The 20431-nt window shown below is 39.7% G+C and overlaps 1 protein-coding gene across 6 annotated transcripts in view; it reads right to left on the bottom strand.

The window, feature by feature from the left end:
• Positions 1–1027, bottom strand: part of HEPH (hephaestin) — a 102179-nt gene extending 101152 nt beyond the window's left edge. For all 6 annotated transcript variants that reach the window (XR_008518091.1, XM_024240984.3, XM_024240982.3 and 3 more), the window contains exon 1: positions 761–1027. The gene's annotated coding sequence lies outside the window, so the exon portion shown is untranslated. The remainder of the gene's footprint in view (positions 1–760) is intronic.
• Positions 1028–20431: the final 19404 nt, after the last annotated feature.

Below are 20431 nucleotides of genomic sequence, written 5' to 3'. Positions count from 1 at the left end.
ATGGGATGATATTTATTTCACAGGATTGTCTTAAGGCCCAAATAAAGCCATGGATATTTGAGTTCCTAGCGAAAGGATTGCTTGTCATATAATAGACGCTGAGTAATGAAAAACTGAATGTGTTATAGATTCACACACACATGAAACCTTTAGAAACCATCTTTTTCAATCACCCTCATTTGATATATAAAAAACTGGGACCAGAGAGGTGCAAGGATTTGCTCAAAGTCAGGCAGCCAGTTGTTAAAAATAGCCAGAATTTGAACCAATGATTTCTAAAAGATTTTTGCTATGTAGAAACTAAGACTACTCAAATTCAGATGTTTAGCTTAGTTCGGCTATCATTTATTGGCTTACTCTGTGCCAATCTGGTCTCAAAATATGAAACCAAACATGGTTATTTTTAAGTATTTGAGTTCCCACTTATATAATCCTCAGATCCATCACCTCAATAAATTCCTCAACCTGTGAGACAGAAGATGAGCAAGCTGTTTCGACAGGAAAATGAACTATTCTGTATGGCTCCAGGATTGGCCCTGAAACAGACAAGCCAGTGTAGTCCTGGCTATTTTGGCGAGAGGAACAAAAGGAGCCTATTGTCTCCTTTAACTTTCCTGCACATCAGCCAAACCTCCTCCAACATTTTGGCCACTGACTTTTTCCCCTAGTGGCCAGGACTCCCCTAAACCCAGCTAAATAAATGTTTTTGCACAGGAAGGCAGGTGAGGTAGGGTTTGAAAAGACAGAAAAGAAAGCTTACCTTTGCTAGAGAAAACTACTCCATATTCATGTCAGCGGCCCATTAATGCTGCACTGCAGACCCCAGCCTGAGTCCGCCAGCCATGTTCAGTCAGTATCTTGGTTACAGGGCCTTTCTCCTAAATTAAGTCCAGGATTCCAATTTGGCAGGGTTTACTGGGATGGGAGGATGAGGGAGGGGGAAGGGCTGGGTGCCCTCTTTTCCAGAAACAAAACTACTGGAATGTCCTGTTCCTCTGGGGCCTGGTTTGATACAAAACCCGGGATGGTTCTTTACCCATATCCGGGTGTTTTACAAATCCTGGTTAGGATCTCAGGAGGAATTACAAGGGGGTGGGTTGTACTTCTGTTATCAGGACTTGCTAATTGGTCTTTGCTGAAAGGAGAACACTGTCAGTGTGGCCAGCCAAAGCTCATGGGTAGATTTCAACAGCTCCATTTAAGAAATGAGGTAGAAATGGAAAGAGCCTCCATCTCACCAACTCTTTCCCTTCTTGCTCTGAAGCACAATTGTCAGCCCTGACTATTATTCTGAGGTCATGGCTGCTTGATCATAAGTGAAAATAAAACTGGCAGTAAAACAAAGAGCTTTTTTTCTACATTCTAAGCCCTATGTTAACCATTTTACATGCATTTTCTTATTTAAGTCTCACAATTATCCTGTGAGATGAATACTCTAATTCTATTTTACAACTGAGGAAAATTCAGCTCTGAGAGGGAAGGTAACTTGTCCAAGGTCACACACTTAGGAAGTAAAAGAGAAGAGAGATTTGCCGGGTCTGTCTAAACTTTTAACCATGAAACCACCACACACAATGTGCTGCTTAGGGGAGAAACACAGTACTTTTGAGGGGGTAGAAGGGACTTCACAATTATTGAAAGCCTACTGGCCACCAGTCACTGGTGGATTTTTTTATATATACATTAACTTTGCCTCTGTCATTTCTAGCAGATTCTAGAGTGAAATTTTATATTAACTATATTTAACATTTTCCACCTGAGGAAACCAGATATAGCTAGAAGATAGCCTGGATTAACACAGGTCAACACCCTAAAAACTAAGACATGGAAGAATTGAAAATACTAAAAAGAAAAAAAAAAAAATGTTCCCCCAACAATTCAGGGTAAAACTGGAGTCTGGATTTGTTTAAAGTCAAAGGTCATTCCCATTCCTGGTGGAAAGAGAGAACAGTGAAAAGTCACTATCCTGAGTCAAGTGACCAAGATTCTCGCCCCACTTGCTCTAGGAATAATCAGCTATGTGGATTTTGTGGATTTGGCCCACTCCTTTCTCTTCTCTTGGCCTCTTTCTATTTCTACAATGAGGGTCTTAAACTAGATATGGACACTCTCAGCCCTGAAAATTTACACATCTAGAATTCCATGAAGAAAGTATAGTCTAGATATTAAACATAGAAGATAAAGAGGTTTCAAAGACACAAAGTATAGGGAAAGAATGAGTGGGGAGCAATTTGTGGTGACAGGTCTGAGAATACTACTCCTCTCTAGAAAGGACTGCATCTACCCAACAGACCCAGGTATAGGAAGGGGACAGGTATGATGGGGGTTCCACCACCTGATATTCTTACTTTGTGATGAGGAGATCTTGGCTAGGAGCAGATGCTTTTCTCCAGGCAGGCTGGGAACATTTTCCTCTTCTGAATTTAAAGTGTCTGGAGCAGGGTCCAGGGAAGAGAACATTCAGAAGACTGAGCTGGTAGGGCAAAGTCTGGGTCATAAACCACTAGAGATTCTTAAGTGTGCTCAGACACTTAGGTGCTGCCCCATGGACTGCAACTCAGACCAAGGCAGGTGGAAGCACCAGTAGGAAGGAAGGAGCAGCCACCAGCCTCAACTCCCTTAGAAATGCTCAGTGGTCAATGGAAGCTTAGCCAAGCCATGGCAGTCCCTAGAATTATCTGCCTCGCACACATGTGAACCTTGAAGCAAGAAAGGGGAAGTGGAGACAAAACTCATTAAGCTGAGATCCAAGTCCAAGCCTTAAGGCATTTATGACAGGGAGGGGAAGGGATAAGGCCTCTGCTCTGACTCATGAAAGACAACAAGAACAGGTCATAATACAGTTGAATCAACACAGTGAAGACTGCAGGAGGCCAGGTAGGCCAGGTTTCCAGGTTTGTATTATTCATTCACCAATTTCACTGAGAGTACAAACAGCACCCACCTCTTCTGCAAATCCAGGGTACACTTCTGGTTCCTTCTCCTGGAGGTCACTTGAAAAACATTTTAAAGTTGATGTCTACAGACCAGAGGTTGGCAAATTTTTTTCTATAAAGGGCTAGCTACTAAATCATTTATTTCCAGAGCATACAGTTTCTGTTTGCCATAACTACACAAATTTGTCTCTGTAGCTCTCAAGGTATATCATTGTTCCAATAAAAATTAATTTACAAAAGAAGCAGCAGGCTAAATAGACTTTTTTTTTTCAATATAGACATTTGCAATATGGCACCACTGTTAAGAGCATGAAAACTGAAATCAGATATTCTGAACTGAAATCCCAACTCTGCCATTTCCTGATTCTATGATTAAAGTAATTTAATCCCCCTAAACCTCAGTTTTCAAATGGAGATAATAATATTACCTATTTTATAAGACTGTTATAAGAACTTAAATAAGGCTATACGTATTAACTATTTAGCACAATAACTGGAACATAGTAAAGGCAAAAATTAGAGTTATTTTTAATTTTTCAATTCTATATAATTGTTGAAATCTAAATAATTGTTTCCTCATTAGGACACAAACTGTATTAACTTGTGTCAAAAAAGAAGAATGTTTCAAGAATCCTGGCTTCATGTTCTAGTTATGCTACTAAAGAGCACACAGTGACCCTGGACAAGTCTTTTTGCCTTTCTATCACTCAGTTTCTTCATCTATAACATGAAAAATGTGGTTTAGATTTGGGTTTCTCAAAATTAATTTTGGCAGCAGAACTCTTTCCCCAAACAGAATCTTAGTAAACACCCACTACTTATGGAAGATGAAAGTGGTTTGTTCTAGGTAAGGCAGGGAAGGAGATAGAAATGGGCAAGGGTGAAGAGACAGAAGAACCTGTCCACTGGGTATGACTGGTTTCCTAGACAATGTGATTGTGTCCAGAGCACCAGTAAGAAATGTCTAGGACACAAAAAACAGATTGGAAAACCGTAAGACCAGAATATCCTTAAGGGGCCTTCATGTGTTAAACTCTGTCACTAGAACATCTTTTCATTTATTCATACAACCAATATTTCCAGGTTACTCATCTATGGGCCATCAGTAACACATGGCCCTGGGGTGGCTACAAAGAGGAGAGGACCCCAGGGACCTTCACATTAGAGTCAACATGGTCTAGGGTGAGAAGCATGGCGTTTGGAGTCAGAAAGACTAAGGATTGTATCTTGGCTGCCTTTTTCTGAGCTATGTGACCTTGGGCAAATCACTTAACTTTTTCAAGCCTCTGGTTCCTCATCTGCAGAATAGGAATAATAACACTTCCATGACTGAAATATTGTGAGGATTAAATCAGCTGGCATTTGTGTGAACACTTAGCACAGTGCTCAGCATGTTCAGAACCCCAGTAAATGTTGTTTTCCTTCCTATATTTTCCACAGTAAAATTTTGTGACAGTATCAGGTACCAGGAGAAAATTAAGAGCCATGGGCAGTGCCTTGGCACAGACAGTCTAACCCCTTCACCTCAGGATCCTCTGATGAGCTTGCCCTTAGCAGTTTCTTTTTTTTTTTTTTTTTTTTTTTTTAACGTCATCAGGTATGGTATTTTTATTGTGCACCCACTGCATGGCCAGTGCAATTACAGAACTGGGTAGGATAAAACTGCTTTAAGGAATTTTTATTTTCACTGGAAAAACAAAATAGAAGATATACTCACATGAAACATTTACTCATTTAAGATGATTTTGCACCAAAATCTGGAAGATAGCAAGAGTCACAATACTTGAGAAGTTCCTGCATGTTAGTGTTAACTTTTTTTTTAAGTATTTGTTCATCATTCTTGGGTGTTTCTCAGAGAGGGGGATGTGGCAGGGTCGTAGGATAATAGTGGAGAGAAGGTCAGCAGATAAACCCATGAACAAAGGTCTCTGGTTTTCCTAGGCAGAGGTCCCTGCGGCCTTCCGCAGTGTTTGTGTCTCTGGGTACTTGAGATTAGGGAGTGGTGATGACTCTTAAGGAGCATGCTACCTTCAAGCATCTGTTTAACAAAGCACATCTTGCACAGCCTTTAATCCATTTAACCCTGAGTTGACACAGCACATGTTTCAGAGAGCAGGGGGCTGGGGGCAAGGCCATAGATCAACAGTATCCCAAGGCAGGAGAATTTCTCCTCCCAGACGGGGCAGCCGGGCAGAGGTGCTCCTCATTTCCCAGATGGGGCGGCCAGGTAGAGGCACTCCTCACTTCCCAGATGGGGTGGCCGGGCAGAGGCACTCCTCACTTCCTCCCAGACGGGGTGGCGGCCGGGCAGAGGCACTCCTCACCTCCCAGACGGGGCAGCCAGGCAGAGGCGCTCCTCACCATCCAGACGGGGAGGCCGGGCAGAGGCGCTCCTCACTTCCCAGACGATGGGCAGCCGGCCAGAGGCGCTTCTCACTTCCCAGACCGGGCGGCTGGGCAGAGGCGCTCCTCACTTCCTCCCAGATGGGTTGGCAGCCGGGCAGAGGCGTTCTTCACCTCCCAGATGGGGTGGCTGGGCCTAGGTGCCCCTCACATCCCAGATGGGGTGGCCGGGCAGAGGCGATCCTCACATCCCAGACAATGGGCGGCCAGGCAGAGACGCTCCTCACTTCCTATACAGGATGGCGGCCGGGCAGAGGCGCTCCTCACTTCCCAGACGGGGCAGCCGGGCAGAGGGGCTCGTCATATCCCAGAGGATGGGCGGCCAGGCAGAGACGCTCCTCACTTCCTAGATGGGGTGGCGGCAGGGCAGAGGCTGTAATCTTAGCACTTTGGGAGGCCAAGGCCGGTGGCTGGGAGGTAGAGGTTGTAGCAAGTCGAGATCATGCCACTGCACTCCAGCCTGGGCAACATTGAGCATTGAGTGAGCGAGACTCCATCTGCAATCCCAGCACCTCGGGAGGCCGAGGTGGGCAGATCACTCAAGGCCAGGAGCTGGAGACCAGCCTGGTCAACAGTGCGAAACCCCCTCTCCACCAAAAATACAAAAAACAATCAGGCGTGGAGGTGCGTGCATTCAATCCCAGGCACTCATTAGGCCGAGGCAGGAGAATCACAGGAGCCAGAGGCAGGGAGGTTGCAGCAAGCTGAGATCATGGCAGTACAGTCCAGCCTCGGCAACAGAGGGAGACCAAAGAAAGAAGAGAGAGGGAGAGGAAGAGGGAGAGGGAGAGGGAGAGGGAGAGGGAGAGGGAGAGGGAGAAGAGAGGGAGAGGGAACAGCAGTTTCTTAAAAAGAAGACCTCTGGGGAAAGGTGGAGGGGTGCAGGGAAGAGGGGGTTGTCCCCCAGAGACCACATCTCTGAAGCCACTCCCCACCACTACTTCTGACCAGCAGACTATGTTATGCTTTGGAAAGATTGCTCTGCATTGCTGTGATGTGTGACAGCCCTAGGCTTGCTCTGGGTACACTGTTTGGTTCTTGTACTCTGGCTCTTGAACTCCACTTGCTGCTTTCCCTAGTCCTCCAAGGCTGTAGGTCTCAAACTTGAACATGTACCAGAATCCCTTATAGGGTTTGTTAAGACATTGAGTTTTTGCTTCAGTAAATCTTGGGTGAGGCCCAGGAACTTGCATTTCTGGCAAGTTCCCAGGGGATGCTGATGCTGCTGGTTTGAGGACCACTGCTGTAAGGCATGCTTGCTCTGAAGCTCACCCGCCAACCTCCCACCACCACCAACTTACTTGCATCTGCAGACTGATTCTTTAGCTCCAGACTCCCCTGGTCTTTGAGTATTCACTCTTTGGCCCTAGGTCAAAATTATATTTTATTCAGCTTCCTGGTACTTCATTCATGTGGCGTCTCCCTGAGAGTCCTCCCAACACCTATTTCCCCACTCCTTTTGCCCAGGAATCTTTCTGCTTGCCTGGGTGAAGCTTCCTCTCCTCTCCCTGTGCAATTAACATGTTTTCCTCTCTGTTGCCTGCCTGGAGCAGCTCTATACATAGCATCAGCTCTTCCTCCCAACTCTTCTATACTTTCTCATTTGGCTTCCTGATGGTGGGCCCTAGGCATGGACAAACCTGGTTTGAATCTTAGCTCTGTCTCTCCCTAAAATGTATGATCTTGGGGAAGTCACTTGAGTTCTCTGAGCCTCTGTTTTGTTATTTGTAAAATCAGGCTGTGAAAATAAAATGCAATGTCTGAAAAAGGGCCCTGTGCAACACCTGTTACATAGTAAACGATCAGTAAATGTTAGTCTTTTTTTTATTTTCTTCCTCTATTTTCCTCATACCTGCCTACTTCCAGCCACACTACTAAGGAGTACATAGCATGTAAGAAGGCTAAAACAATGTACAAATAAAGTGTTTCATTACTATAAATAGACATAGTAAGAGAATAGAGGTCTGTACAATGTGATATAACATTTTAGAGTAGGGAGAGGATATTTTCAATGGGTGAGTGTCATTCAGAATAAGCCTCCTGAACGACTGAATGACATAATTAGCATTCTCATTCCTATATACCAAGCCAGAGACTTGAATGTCATCTGAGATTACTCTCTTCTCTCTCACTCTCTACAACCATTTCATTGATAAGTCCTGTCATATTTATATTTTACATCTTTTTCTCATGCACCCACTTCTCTCTATCTCCACTGCCATGGACTTGGTCTAAGTCACCATAATCTTTTAATTGGACCAGCGTAATAACCTCCTTATAATTCTTTATGACTCCACTGTTGACCCCCCATAATCTGGTCTTCAAATAACAGTCAAAGCTATTTTTCCCATAACACAAAAGTGGTTGTAAATCCTTGTTGCTTAAAATCCCCCAGCAATGCCTCCCTTATTGACTAAAGTTGGAATAATAATGAGATTAGTAAGACTCCCTAGTAAGGATGACATTCAAACTGATGAAATATTTCGTATATGTGTGTGTGTGTGTTTGTGTGTGTGTGTTTGTGTGTGTGTGTGTGTGTGTGTGTGTGAATGCACATATGAAAATATTTTCAATATATTTCATTAAATAAAAAGCAAGGTGCAAAAGAGTGAGCATATTGTGATTGGTCATACATAGAGATATAGATATCTCCATACATACACACACACACACACACACACACACACATTATATATATACATACTTACATGAGGGGACAAGGAATATTTCTTCTGGAAATAACACAAAATATTCTTAATGGTTGTTTTCCTTGGGGAGAGTAACTTGGTTGGGGGAAGCGTGACTTTCATTTTTCATTTTGAACTGTTTAGATTTTCAAGCCTTATATATTGGTTACTTTTGTTTAAAAAAAAAGGTCACTTGGAAAGTGAATATGAAGCCACTTTTGTTTTCTTCTTTGTATTTCTATTCTCTCAAGAAACTCGTATCTGTTACATTAAGAAAATTAATTCCTTATTATTTCACTAGGATAATGATCAAACTTCTTAACATGGCCTATATGGCATTTTATGGCCCAGCCCTTCCTAATCTTTCTAGGTCACTGCTTGCCCTTCCTCTCCTCACACTCAATGCATCCCACCCATGCCAGAGCTCTGTCAGTTTGTCGGTTTCCAATGTGCATGGTGCTCTCTCTTCCCTCCAACAGATTCTGATATGTTGTTTCATCTGCCTCAATCACTTTTTCACCTATTCATTCACCCACTCATTTTCTGGGTCTCAGTTTAGAAGTCCCTTCCTCCAAGAGGTTTTCCCTGACTTTCTATGCTTCTGGGTGAGGTCCTCCTGTGATGTGCTCCCTTTGCTTAACTCTCTCCTCACCTTATAATGGAAGCTCTGTGGGGGCAGGGATTACATTTTTCTTGCTCCCTACTGTAGCCTCAATGCCTAGCACAGCACTTGATACAGAGTTGGCGCTCAGTAAATATTTGCTGGATGAATGAATACATGAATGATTAGTGAAAGAATAAGACAGCAGCCTTAGAGCTGACCTTCAAGGTCAGCAAGATCCTACTAGAAAAAAAAATGTGTGTTAACTTCACATTTCAGAAGATGACTTGAGGCTTTTCTAGTTAAAAGGTTGACTTGATTCTACCTGATAGTTTCATTGTTTGACCAAGTTTGTTTCTAAAAGGACTGTGTGTATGTCACTACCAACTCCTGTACTATTCCAATCAATCCATCCACTGGCCCAGCCCTATTCCTCTAAGCACCTAACCCCCAAATTATCTTTGGTTACCTTGGGTTAGAAGAATAGTGAACAAAATGAAGCCTCAGAAGGCATGGTTGTCATTTGGCTTCAAATTATGTTGCCTCATAAGGCTCTTCAGAAGGCTGCATTTATTCATTGATAGAATGGATACATATTAAATGGGTAAAGACAGACACATAGCCTTTCATTTGAAGGAATAAATTTTGGTAAAATTAACTTGAAAACTCCCAAATATGCCCACAGCATTATTTCCAAATGGCTATATGAACTCTGCTTGGATGCATGTAATAACTGAGAACTCATTCAATTATCTCTCAAGGCAACTTTAGATTATCTTTTCCCATATTAAATAGCCAAATATATGCTGCCTTCTACCTTCTGTTCATTGGTTTCTTTTTCTAGTGAATTTAGAACTCCTCAGCAAAAATGCCAGTTAGTGCCATCTCACCCTCCTCTCACAGCAAAAGAAGTAGCTGTCTTCTGGAGAGTGTTTTTTTCCTTGGGCACCTACAATGCAGCTCTGACTTTCTTTTTTTTTTTGTTGCAATTCTCCTGCCTCAGTCTCCTGAGTAGCTGGGATTACAGGCATGTGCCACCACGCCTGGCTGATTACCCCAGGTCTTCTTTTTGTTTATTTATTTATTTATTTATTTATTATTATTATACTTTAGGTTTTAGGGTACATGTGCACAATGTGCAGATTAGTTACATATGTATACATGTGCCATGCTGGTGTGCTGCACCAACTAACTCGTCATCTAGCATTAGGTATATCTCCCAATGCTATCCCTCCCCCCTCCTCCCACCCCACAACAGTCCCCAGAGTGTGATGTTCCCCTTCCTGTGTCCATGTGTTCTCATTGTTCAATTCCCACCTATGAGTGAGAATATGCGGTGTTTGGTTTTTTGTTCTTGCGATAGTTTACTGAGAATGATGATTTCCAATTTCATCCATATCCCTACAAAGGACATGAACTCATCGTTTTTTATGGCTGCATAGTATTCCATGGTGTATATGTGCCACATTTTCTTAATCCAGTCTATCATCGATGAACATTTGGGTTGGTTCCAAGTCTTTGCTATTGTGAAGAGTGCCGCAATAAACATACGTGTGCATGTGTCTTTATAGCAGCATGATTTATAATCCTTTGGGTATATACTCAGTAATGGGATGGCTGGGTCAAATGGAATTTCTAGTTCTAGATCCCTGAGGAATCGCCACACTGACTTCCACAATGGTTGAACTAGTTTACAATCCCACCAACAGTGTAAAGTGCTCCTATTTCTCCACATCCTCTCCAGAACCTATTGTTTTCTGACTTTTTAATGATCACCATTCTAACTGGTGTGAGATGGTATCTCATTGTGGTTTTGATTTGCATTTCTCTGATGGCCAGTGATGGTGAGCATTTTTTCATGTGTTTTTTGGCTGCATAAATGTCTTCTTTTGAGAAGTGTCTGTTCATGTCCTTCACCCACTTTTTGATGGGGTTGTTTGTTTTTTTCTTGTAAATTTGTTTGAGTTCATTGTAGATTCTGGATATTAGCACTTTGTCAGATGAGTAGGTTGCAAAAATTTTCTCCCATTTTGTAGGTTGCCTGTTCACTCTGATGGTAGTTTCCTTTGCTGTGCAGAAGCTCTTTAGTTTCATTAGATCCCATTTGTCAATTCTGGCTTTTGTTGCCATTGCTTTTGGTGTTTTAGACATGAAGTCCTTGCCCATGCCTATGTCCTGAATGGTAATGCCTAGGCTTTCTTCTAGGGTTTTTATGGTTTTAGGTCTAACATTTAAGTCTTTAATCCATCGTGAATTGATTTTTGTATAAGGTGTAAGGAAGGGATCCAGTTTCAGCTTTCTACATATGGCTAGCCAGTTTTCCCAGCACCATTTGTTAAATAGGGAATCCTTTCCCCATTACTTGTTTTTCTCAGGTTTGTCAAAGATCAGATAGTTGTAGATATGCGGCATTATGTCTGAGGGCTCTGTTTTGTTCCATTGATCTATATCTCTGTTTTGGTACCAGTACCATGCTGTTTTGATTACTGAAGCCTTGTAGTATAGTTTGAAGTCAGGTAGTGTGATGCCTCCAGCTTTGTTCTTTTGGCTTAGTATTGACTTGGTGATGTGGGCTCTTTTTTGGTTCCATATGAACTTTAAAGTAGTTTTTTCCAATTCTGTGAAGAAAGTCATTGGTAGCTTGATGGGGATGGCATTGAATGTGTAAATTACCTTGGGCAGTATGGCCATTTTCACGATATTGATTCTTCCTACCCATGAGCATGGAATGTTCTTCCATTTGTTTGTATCCTCTTTTATTTCCTTGAGCAGTGGTTTGTAGTTCTCCTTGAAGAAGTCCTTCACGTCCCTTGTAAGTTGGATTCCTAGGTATTTTATTCTCTTTGAAGCAATTGTGAATGGGAATTCACTCATGATTTGGCTCTCTGTTTGTCTGTTATTGGTGTATAAGAATGCTTGTGATTTTTGTACATTGATTTTTTATCCTGAGACTTTGCTGAAGTTGCTTATCAGCTTAAGGAGATTTTGGGATGAGACGATGGGGTTTTCTAGATATACAGTCATGTCGTCTGCAAACAGGGACAATTTGACTTCTTCTTTTCCTAATTGAATACCCATTATTTCCTTCTCCTGCCTAATTGCCCGGGCCAGAACTCCCAACACTATATTGAATAGGAGTGGTGAGAGAGGGCATCCCTGTCTTGTGCCAGTTTTCAAAGGGAATGCTTCCAGTTTTTGCCCATTCAGTATGATATTGGCTGTGGGTTTGTCATAGATAGCTCTTATTATTTTGAGATATGGCCCATCAATACCTAATTTATTGAGAGTTTTTAGCATGAAGGGCTGTTGAATTTTGTCAAAGGCCTTTTCTGCATCTATTGAGATAATCATGTGGTTTTTGTCTTTGATTCTGTTTATATGCTGGATTACATTTATTGATTTGCATATATTGAACCAGCCTTACATCCCAGGGATGAAGCCCACTTGATCATGGTGGATAAACTTTTTGATGTGCTGCTGGATTTGGTTTGCCAGTATTTTATTGAGGATTTTTGCATCAATGTTCATCAAGGATATTGGTCTAAAATTCTCTTTTTTGGTTGTGTCTCTGCCAGACTTTGGTATCAGGATGATGCTGGCCTCATAAAATGAGTTAGGGAGGATTCCCTCTTTTTCTATTGATTGGAAGAGTTTCAGAAGGAATGGTACCAGTTCCTCCTTGTACCTCTGGTAGAATTCGGCTGTGAATCCATCTGGTCCTGGACTCTTTTTGGTTGGTAAGCTATTGATTATTGCCACAATTTCAGCTCCTGTTATTGGTCTATTCAGAGATTCAACTTCTTGCAGGTTTAGTCTTGGGAGAGTGTATGTGTCGAGGAATTTATCCATTTCTTCTAGATTTTCTAGTTTATTTGCATAGAGGTGTTTGTAGTATTCTCTGATGGTAATTTGTATTTCTGTGGAATCGGTGGTGATATCCCCTTTATCCTTTTTTATTGCATCTATTTGATTCATCAACTAATGAGCAAAATAACCAGCTAACATCATAGTGATGGGTTCAAATTCACACATAGCAATATTAACTTTAAATGTAAATGGACTAAATGCTCCAATTAAAAGACACAGACTGGCAAATTCGATAAAGAGTCAAGACCCATCAGTGTGCTGTATTCAGGAAACCCATCTCACGTGCAGAGACACACATAGGCTCAAAATAAAAGGATGGAGGAAGATCTACCAAGCAAATGGAAAACAAAAAAAGGCAGGGGTTGCAATCCTAGGCTCTGATAAAACAGACTTTAAACCATCAAAGATCAAAAGAGACAAAGAAGGCCATTACGTAATGGTAAAATTATCAATTTAACAAGAAGAGCTAACTATCCTAAATATATATGCACCCAATACAGGAGCACCCAGATTCATAAAGCAACTCCTGAGTGACCTACAAAGAGACTTAGACTCCCACACATTAATAATGGGAGACTTTACCACCCCACTGTCAACATTAGACAGATCAATGAGACAGAAAGTCAACAAGGATACCCAGGAATTGACCTCAGCTCTGCACCAAGTGGACCTAATAGACATCTACAGAACTCTCCACCCCAAATCAACAGAATATACATTCTTTTCAGCACCACACCACACCTATTCCAAAATTGACCACATACTTGGAAGTAAAGCTCTCCTCAGCAAATGTAAAAGAACAGAAATTATAACAAACTGTCTCTCAGATCACAGTGCAATCAAGCTAGAACTCAGGATTAAGAATCTCACTCAAAACTGCTCAACTACGTGGAAACTGAACAACCTGCTCCTGAATGACTACTGGGTACATAACGAAATGAAGGCAGAAATAAAGATGTTCTTTGAAACCAACGAGAACCAAGACACAACATACCAGAATCTCTGGGATGCATTCAAAGCAGTGTGTAGAGGGAAATTTATAGCACTAAATGCCCAGAAGAGAAAGCAGGAAAGATCCAAAATTGACACCCTAACATCACAATTAAAAGAACTAGAAAAGCAAGAGCAAACACATTCTAAAGCCAGCAGAAGGCAAGAAATAACTAAAATCAGAGCAGAACTGAAGGAAATAGAGACACAAAAAACCCTTCAAAAAATTAATGAATCCAGGAGCTGGTTTTTTAAAAGGATCAACAAAATTGATAGACCGCTAGCAAGACTAATAAAGAAAAAAAGAGAGAAGAAGCAGTTCTGACTTTCAAGCCCCATTTTTCTTTGTTGTCATGCCCAATACTTTCTTCATCCCCACAGAACCGTGTTAGAAAATGCTTCTATGGTTGTTGGACATTTGGGTTGGTTCCAAGTCTTTGCTATTGTGAATAATGCCGCAATAAACATACGTGTGCATGTGTCTTTATAGCAGCATGATTTATAGTCCTTTGGGTATATACCCAGTAATGGGATGGCTGGGTCGAATGGAATTTCTAGTTCTAGATCCCTAAGAAATCGCCACACTGACTTCCACAAGGGTTGAACTAGTTTACAGTCCCACCAACAGTGTAAAAGTGTTCCTATTTCTCCACATCCTCTCCAGCACCTGTTGTTTCCTGACTTTTTAATGATTGCCATTCTAACTGGTGTGAGATGGTATCTCATCGTGGATTTGATTTGCATTTCTCTGATGGCCAGTGATGGTGAGCATTTTTTCATGTGTTTTTTGGCTGCATAAATGTCTTCTTTTGAGAAGTGTCTGTTCATGTCCTTCGCCCACTTTTTGATGGGGCGATAGACTGGATTAAGAAAATGTGGCACATATACACCATGGAATACTATGCAGCCATAAAAAATGATGAGTTCACGTCCTTTGTAGGGACATGGATTAAATTGGAAATCATCATTCTCAGTAAACTATCGCAAGAACAAAAAACCAAACACCGCATAGTCTCACTCATAGGTGGGAATTGAACAATGAGAACACATGGACACAGGAAGGGGAACATCACACTTCAGGGACTGTTGTGGGGTGGGGGGAGGGGGGAGGGATAGCATTGGGAGATATACCTAATGCTAGATGACAAGTTGGTGGGTGCAGTGCACCAGCATGGCACATATATACATGTGTAACTTACCTGCACATTGCGCACATGTACCATAAAACCTAAAGTATAATAATAATAATAATAATAATAAAAGAAAAAAAAAAGAAAAAAAAATAGAAAATGCTTCTATGATGGCTGGCCTAACCACTGGTTGAAGGAAGTGATCATGTTCATGATATTATTTAAGGGACTAAAAAAATCCCATGCTTCCTCTCCAAAATGACAACTTAGTTTGATATAATTGGGCACAATAGTGAGGACTTCATTCCAGTCCACTCTGCCACAAACCTATGTGTTACCTGGCGTAGGCTATTTCCCTTCTTTGGACCTCAGTCCTCTCACGTGGAAAATAAGAGCCTTGTGTTAGCTGGCCTTTGAGATCCCTTTCAGCTCTCATATTCCAGGGTTCTGTGACTCAGGCTTTTGGATTAGAACCCACAAACATCCAGAAGGCATGCATAAGTGTCTGAACACAATTTACAGACTCTGTTTGCATGAGAGACTCTATGGCAAGTTCACCATTATGAAAAAATGAATTGTGTGCAATTTCAAACCCTGACTCTGTTCATATACAGAGCACCCAGACATTCTTAAAATACAACTGCTCTTCTAAGAAATGTGAACACAATCAAAGGTATATCCTAGGTAGTGGCATTTGTGTCCCTTCTCAACCCTACTTTCCAAACCTATTGATCTTAGCCCTACTACTCCTCTGGCTACTTGTTAGTCTGTTAAGTGAAAAAGACAGTGGATTGATGATTGAGGTAGACAGAATAACGCCTCTCCCAAAAATGTTCATGTTCCAATCCCTGGAACCTGTGAATGTGTTATATTACATAGCAAAGGGAAATTAACATTAATAATCAGCTGTTCTTAAAATGGAAAGAGTATCCTGGATTGTCTGGGTAGGTTCAGTATCATTACAAAAGTTCTTATAGTGGAAGAGAGAAATAGGAGAGAAGGTTGGAGTAATGAAGTATGAGAAGTACTCAATTCACTGTTGCTAGCTTTGAAGATAGAGGAAGAGGGCCATGAAGTGGGGAATTTAGGTCTCTAGAAGCTAGAAAAGTCAGGTAAATAGATTGTCCCTGGCTACTCCAGAAGTAATCACAGTGAGACCCATTTTAGACTTCTAACCTATTACAACTATAAGATAAAAATTACATGCTGTTACATGGACACATGGGAGGGAAACAACACATACTGAGGCCTGTTGGAGGAGGTAGGGTGGGGTAGGGGGAGGAAGAGCATCAGGAAGAATAGTCAATGGATTCTGGGCTTAATACCTAAGTGATTGGATGATCTGTGCAGCAGACCACCATGTACCAATGTAACAAACCTGCACATCCTGCATATGTAGCCCTGAACTTAAAATAAAAGTTGAAGAAAAAACCCAAATAAATAAATATATGTTATTTTAAGAAACCAGGTTTTTATTAATTTATTATAGTAGCAATAGGAAACTAACACAGGGGTCAGCAGACCTAATTCTGTGTCCTGCTATTGACACATACTAGCTGCTTGTTATTGGACAGGATTTTTTTTTTAAATCTCTCTACAATTTAGAGTCCTCTTCTATAAAATGAGGATAAAACCATCTTGCTTGTTAACTTCACAGGTAGTCCAGAAGATCAACTAAAATAAAAGTGCCATATAAGTGTAAGATGGAATAGTTCTGTACACAAAAACATAAGTGGAAAGATGAGAAATAGACAAGGAAAATTATTTGCCACATATATAACAAATAATTACTATTCAGAATACATGTGAAAAAGATAATCCAGTGAAATTATAGTCAAAGGGTAAGAATGAAAACAAAAACCAAAGTGGACAGTCAAACATAGAAAGAAGCTCAAATCACTAGTAATCATAGAAATACAAATTGCAAATAAAAGCAGCAAAATCCATCACCAATCCACTATATTGATGAGCATTTATAAAACATTTTAGAAATTGATGAAGGCGTGTGAAAGTAAGTGAGGAAACAAGCCCCTCATACTCTAATAAGAACTATAAATTGGTAGAACTACTGTGGAAAGTAATTTGTTAGTATCTACTAAATATTTAAAATATATTTACTATGTATATTACAGAAATTCCTGCTCCTAATTATTCACTGAAATGGGCACAAATAGACAAGAATATTAATTGCAGCATTGTATGTAATAGAAATAAACCTCAGACAAACTATGTTACCACAATTCTACAAAATGCTATGTGACAGTTTAAAACAAGGCAAAAAATAAGATGGATTTTATGGCTAAATACAGCAATTCATAGATTCATAGATGTGATAAACTAAGCATAGTAAAACGTTAATGGTAGAATCTACATAGTATGTATATGGACATTCCCTGTAAGATTCTTTCAAGTTTGCTGTTTGTTGAAATTTTTCATAATAGAGTAATAGGAAAAAATAATATGCTGATTAGATTAAAAAACAGCATCAACAATGAAAAACAATAACTCAATTTTGTGTTACAAAGATATACATTTGAGACCGACTGGAGCAGGCACAAAATGATATACCACTTATGTTCAAAAATATGCTAATTAATATTGCATATTTTCTTTAGGTAAAACATATGTACTTGTACAACTATAAACATACATACTTGTACAGCTCTGAAACAATACATACAACTGCATAATTACACATTCCATTATACAAGATATGTCATTTATGTAAAACATACACAGAAGTACACACATACAAAGACACAAACTAGTAAAATCATGTAAAGAACCTAAGGGGTAGAAGACAGTGTATGTATGTACACTGTCTGTGTACCTTTAAATCTGTAATGTTTTAATAGTTTACAAAACTAATGTTACCAGAAATTACTTTAAAAATAAAAACAAAATATTAATTCTAATTTGTGAACATGGAATATGAATATCTTTCCATTTATCTGTGCTTTTTTTCCTATTTCTTTCATCAGTGTTTTATAGTTCTCAGTTTTACACCTAAGTATTTAATGTTTTGTTTCTATTGTAAATGGCATTGCTTTCTTAATTTCCTTTTTGTGTTGTTCATTATTACTATATAGAAACATTACTGCTTTTTGTATGTTGATTTTGTATTCTGCGACTTCACTGGATTCAGTTCTAATAGTTTTTAGTAGAGTCTTTAGTGTTTTCTCTATACAAGATCATGTCACCAGCAAATAGAGACAATCTGACTTCTCGTTTTCCTATTAAGGTGCATTTTACTTATTTCTCTTGCCTAATTGCTCAGCTAGGACTTCTAGTACTATGTTAAAAAGAAGTGGTGAGAGTGAGAAATCTTGTCTTGTTCCTTAAAGGAACGCATCTTAGAGGAAAATATTTCAACTTTTTACTGTTGAGAATGACGTTATCTACAGGTTTGTCACATAAGGCCTTTCTTGTGTTGAGGTACATTCCCTCTATACATAATCTGTTGAAAGTTTTTATCGTGAAAGGATATTGGATTTTTTCCATTTTTTTTCTATTGAGATGATCATATGATTTTTATCCTTTATTTTTTCTATGTTGTGTATTACATTTGTTGATTAGCATTTGTTGAACCGTCTTTGTATCCCCAAGATAAATCCTGTTTGTTCATGAAATGATTATTTTTAATGTGTTCTTGAATTCACTTTGCTAGTACTTTGTTGAGGATTTTTGCATCTATGTTCATTAGGGATATTGGCCTATAATTTTCTTTTCTTGTAGTGTCCCTGTCTGGCTTTGATATCAGAGAAATTCCAGCCTCTTATAATGAGTTTGAAAGTCTTACCTTTATTTTAATTTTTTTGGAAGTGTTTGAGAAGAATTGGTATTAATTCTTCTTTAAATGATTGGTAGAATTTAGCAGCGAAGCTGTCTGGTTCTGGGCGTTTCCCTGGTGGAAAACATTTTATTGCCAATTCCATCTCCTTATTCTTTGCTCAGATTTTCTGTTTCTTTCATGATTCAGCCTTAATAGGTTATATCTGTCTAGGGATTTATCCATTTTTCTAGGTTACCTAGTTAATATTGTGAAACTGTCCATACTACCCAAAATGATCTACAGATTCAATGCAATTCTTATGGAAATTCCAATTTTATTTTTAAAGAAAAGAAAAAAAATCCAAAAAACCCTGAATAAATGAAACAATCTTTTATTTTATTATTATTATTTTTTTTTAGATGGAGTCTCGCACAGTCACCCAGGCTGGAGTGCAGTGGTGAGATCTCAGCTCACTGCAAGCTCCATCTCCCAGGTTCACGCCATTCTCCTTCCTCAGCCTCCCAAGCAACTGAGACTACAGGCACCTGCTACCACGCCCGGCTAATTTTTTGCATTTTTAATAGAGTCAGGGTTTCACAGTGTTAGCCAGGATGGTCTCGATCTCCTGACCTCATGATCCACCTGCCTCAGCCTCCCACAGTGGAAACAATCTTTACAGAAAGAACAAATCTGGATGCGTCACACTCACTAATTTCAAAACATATCATGAAGTGATTGCAATCAAAGTAGCATAGTACTGGCATAAAAACATATACATAAACCAATGGAATAGAATATAGAACACAAAAATAAACCCATGCATTTACCATCAGCTTACTTCAACAAAGGTACCAAGAGCACACAATGGGGGGAAGAAGAGTCTCTTCAATAAGTGGTGTTGAAAAATGTGAATATCCACATAAAGAAGAATGAAATTAGACCCTTATACCATATACAAAAATCAACTCAAAATGAATTAAAGACTTAGATATAAGACCCGAAACTGTAAAACTACTAGAACAAAACATAGGAGAAAAGCCTTCACAATATTTGTCTGGGAAATGATTTTTTGGATATGACCCTAAAAGCACAGACAACAAAAGCAAAAACAGACAAATGGAATGGCATCAAACTAAAAACCCTTTGCACAGCAAAGGAATCAACTAAAAAGCCTTTGCACAGCAAAGGAATCAATCAACAAAGTGAAGACATTACTTCCAGAATGGGAGAAAATATTTGCAAAGCATGCATTTGATAAAGGATTAATATCCAAAATATATAAAAACCTCAATGACTAAATAGCAAGAAAAAAAAAAGAACCTGATTTTTAAAAGGGAAAAAGATCTGATGATTTTTAAAAGGGAAAAAGATCTGAGCAGACACTACTCCAAAGAAGACCTACGAATGGCCAATAGGTATGTGAAAAAAAAAATCCTTAAAATCACTAATCATTAAGGAAATGCAAATTAAAATCACAATAAGATATTAACTCACAACTACTGGAATAGATTTTATCAAAAAGATGAAAGATAAGAGTTGGAGAGGATGCAGAGAAAAGGAAACTCTTATACATTGTTGGTGGGAATGTAAATTAATAGAGCCATTATGGAAAACAGTATGGCAGTTCCTCAAAAAAATGAAAAATAGAAGTACCATACAACCCAGTAATCCCACGTCTGGGCATATACCCAAAATAACTGAAATCAACATGTCAAAGGGATATCTGCACTCTCATGGTCATTGCAGCATTACTCACTGTAGCCAAGATATGAAAAAAACTTGATTGTTCATCAATGGATGAGTGGATAAAGAAAATGTGGTATAGGCCTGGTGTGGTGTCTCAGGCCTGTAATCCCAGCACTTTGGGAAGCTAAGGAGGCGGGTTGTGAGGTCAGGAGTTGGAGACCAGCCTGGCCAAAATAGTGAAACCCCATCTCTACTAAAAATACTAAAAAAAAAAAAAAAAAAAAAAAATTGCCAGGTGTGGGAATGAGAGCCTGTAATCCTAGCTACTCAGAAGGCTGAGGCAGCAGAATCATTTGAAC

This window comes from Pongo abelii, chromosome X (assembly GCF_028885655.2).
Source record: "Pongo abelii isolate AG06213 chromosome X, NHGRI_mPonAbe1-v2.0_pri, whole genome shotgun sequence".
NCBI lineage: Eukaryota > Metazoa > Chordata > Mammalia > Primates > Hominidae > Pongo > Pongo abelii.
This window is presented reverse-complemented; position numbering and strand designations above follow the sequence as displayed.